This window comes from Priapulus caudatus, unplaced genomic scaffold (genome assembly GCF_000485595.1).
Source record: "Priapulus caudatus unplaced genomic scaffold, Priapulus_caudatus-5.0.1 Scaffold2411, whole genome shotgun sequence".
In the NCBI taxonomy this organism is placed as follows: Eukaryota; Metazoa; Priapulida; class Priapulimorpha; order Priapulimorphida; family Priapulidae; genus Priapulus; species Priapulus caudatus.
Window position 1 is genome coordinate 2,942 of NW_014579472.1, and position 4,013 is coordinate 6,954.

Here is a 4,013-nt window from a genome sequence, read left to right on the forward strand (position 1 = left end):
ACACACACCAACCACACACATCCCACACACGACACGCACACACACACACACACAGCAACACACCACACAATACCACATCTACGTAGCGGTGTGAGGCAACGGCACGTCGCAATTCATACGACGCTCGCTGAGAACCGGCGGTACGAACTCCACTCGTGAAGCTGTCTGCACGAGGTCGGATGCTCGAGGCACAAACCTCCGTAGCATAATGGTCCCCCCTTCAGGTAACCACGACCGTATACCGCTGCAAAAACTCAATCAGGATAAGCGCGCCTGCAGCAACGATGACACTTTAGATAACCGGCCTGCCTAGCTCTCAACAAGTCCTCAGGGCGTTAGTACAACCACCATATAACGTAACCCCCGACGCAGGCTCATCCGACTGTTACATCGTCGTAGGGTTAGGCGAGAGAGGGGAACTATGTGGCTAGCATAAACGTAATCACAGCCATTATCTAATGTTAACCGGCATACATGCCCGGACGACTAACTGCCAGGGCGCCATATCCGGCGATAAGCCCCCGCCCGATACCCGCGCGGCGATAAGCGGCGCCGCCGAGGTGTTGCCGGCGATCACTCGCCGGCCTCGGCGATATATGCGGAGCGGGTAGTCTGGGCCGGACACCGACAAGTCCTCGCGTTCATATGAACACCACGCTTATTACTGAAGACTGAACAATAAAATATCTTTATCATTTACAGTATACGTTTTACTCATCAGAGTATCGAGACGGATTTGAATGTTGACTTCTGAGTAAGCATATTATCTATACATTATAACGAAATTTGGTAAGAAACTGACTGGCCCAAATAACTGTGTACTACTAGAAGTAACCTTGTAACCCGTTAATCGCGGTGCTTGCTACAAACATGGCACGATAATTGCTTTATCCGAATGGCAGACATATAATTCCAGATCAGATGCAGGGCACTTGCTAAATCGGCATGAGCCAGAATCCTCAAATTTTAACTAAAAACAGGCAACCTTTATAGGAAGCACGTTTTAAACCAATTACGGCAACTTTAACAGATTAGAAGTTATACAGTATCGAGGTAGATGAGGGGAACAGGAATCACAGCTAAACGGTGGGCCGCTCACACCATAGGGCGATCACCAGTTGCGTATAGGTTGCGAATGGAGAAATAGTTGGCATAAGTCGCGAACGGGCGCAACTCACAACGCAACCGTATAGGTTTTAGTAGCGTTTAAGTAGGCGGGCAACAGGCAGCGCAGGTGAGTCGGCAGACACAGCGCGCCACACAGACACTAACACACTCGAAATTCTTTCGAAAGTCAATAAATTTCTCATTGCGACCATGCGCTGCGTATTCAACTTCTATACGCACAGGGCGACGCGGCAAACAGGTACGGAGACTACGCCCACAGGAACACCGATCGAAACACATCTGCAACTGGTACGCCCACCTCAAATAATTGTGAACCGCGCAGGTGATTGCAGGGTCCAAATTTGCAGGTACTCTGGCCGCGAGTTTTTGGTAGCGTAGGCATGTTGCGAAATGGTGTTGGGGGCGACCTGTTCCTGGGCGATATGTTGCGCGATCCGGCGGCCCTGCCCTGTTGGCGACCTGCCTTGGCCGTGTGTAGCCGTACCCCCAACCTAAACTGTGGGGCGCGCACTTGCCGCAAGTATACGCCCACAACCTATGGCCCTCGGCGTATCCAACCTATTAGTTGCAAAAATGTGACCGTTGGTGCTTACGTTGCGTACTACGATGGGCCGTGGTTCATGCAAATGGTATAAAATAGTGGGGGCCCTTGTTCTAGGACTCGTTTCCAGTTTGTTAGGGACCTCCGAGGTGACAACAGTGGACGCACTCCTTGCTGTATTGACATCCAGTTTCAACTCTCGGCTCAATGATTAGGCAAGCCTCGCAACACAAATACAAATAACAAACGGCAGACAGGCGGGAGCAAAAGATAAGAAAAGAGTGTGGGTAGACCGCATGGGATTAGCAGGCGCCTTCACCTTCGTCATAGACGACCGAGCCTTTTGGTGGACTTCCGGAAGCGAAGACCAAGGTGGGCATATCAAAACCTTCAATGAGGATGCGCGCCCCGAGACTGTACGATCAGCTGGCACGGAGACGTTGGTCCTCGGCATCAACGATGCAAAAAGACGCGAAGTACAGGTTGCGGCCCGCTCGGACGCGGCGCCTCGGCCTGAAGCTGCAGTCCACTTTGCGCAGCAAGGTCCTGGCCTCGGGTACCCAAGTACTCGCGACCATGGCAGTAGGATGGAAGGTACCATACAAACCATCTCAGTCGTGGTCCCGTCCGACCGGCAACGACGATGCAGATACCCTTGAGAGGTGAATGAACTCTCCCCACCACTCCTGAGGGAATGGCGTGGCGCATATCAGCACAAACTCATGAAAGAGGCTGGCAACCTTCCCATACATCGTGGGGCCCTAGACTGGGAAGCACCGTGCAACTGCAGCGTGTCGCGCGCCCACTCAGCTGCGCATCCCATGTATTGCAACTACAAGGGCTTCTAACTAATGTAGAGTGCTCCTGGCCGGCTCCGTAGATGCTGATTACAAATTTACTGGGCAGACTCTGGTGGTTTCGGGTTCTTCATCCGACGCCCAAATCCTAGGCAATAGACGCTAGCTGGAAGGAATGTGTGGAAAAGGGATAACATCGATTTCCACGACCAGATAACCTAAGCCCACGACGCAATGACAGAAGTCCATGACGTAACCGCCTACTACTCTCATCGCCACACGATGCCATTGCGCCCTCAGAGAAACCCATGATGAAGCCTCTAGCGGCACTGCCGCGTGGCCTGAATGATAACCACAGGACTTCAATTACCGCTTTCCCCGTGCCAGGAGGCTGTTGTGGAAAATGTCTTTGCCATCCAGCCAACCGCGCATCGCAGGTTATGTTGGACCCATGCACATCCTTCCCAGAAAAAAAAAACAAAAAAAAAATTTCCAAGGGCTGCCGTAAAACCAAAGACCTGGCATTTGCCTGCACAATCTGCATGATGGAAACGCGTACCCCTGGTCCTAGCAGAATAGCAGACAGGCTCGACCGTGTGGAGAAGCAACGGTGTCATCATTGCTGGACGCCTGGAGAGATCGTGATATTTATGGAGATTTTTATAACAGGTTTTTACCCACGTGAGCCGATATTCGCGAACCTAGCAGCGCAGGTCCCAACCTACTGTGTAATTTTGAACAGCAACTTCCAATACGCAACTCGTAAGTGTGCACGCAAACTGCACACCGCCAACCGGGCACGCCAACTCGTACGCGCAGGTGATCGCAGATATTGGGGCGGACATCCAAGTTCAGTTCGGCACCCCACACCGCAACCCAGCACGCACAACCCACACGCAACTCACACGCAACCGCATGCATAGGTTGAATACGGTTAGAAACAAACAAAATTGTTGATTTGGGTTGGCGTTTGTGCGTATCAAAATGTTTTTTACACACGCAAACTCATAGTTCAGGCATAAACGCTAGTGGGTGAGGGCACCTTTATGTATGAAAGTGGTTATGCAGTTCAGGAATAAACATACAGAGAGCATTTCTGCTTACTAATCAGCACATTACATACGCCCACGTCATCATATATACATAACGGTGAAACAACTAAGTATAGAATGGCGGAACAATACCCATAGGGTTTTATAATGATCACTAGTCGTATGGCTGCTGGACTGGAGTACACACACTGAGTAGCTATTGATAGGAAACGTCCAGCGGGAGCTGCAGCGTCTCATCCGCGCGGCAGCGCTCAGGATCAGACAGCGAAAGGGTCTGTCCTGACGCAAGTCTGTATCATGTCTCTCTGGATGTCATCTGATCAGACAGTCCACACCAACTCACACAGGCTTACCTAGATAAATCAGCTATCTCTTGTTTATCAACCGGTCATCTGTGTTATTTATCAGGCTTTGCAGCAAAATATGGCCGTACGTAGCGTGACCTGACACCTGCGCGCGTTAGTGAAGGTAATAAAAAACATATTCTAGGTTGGC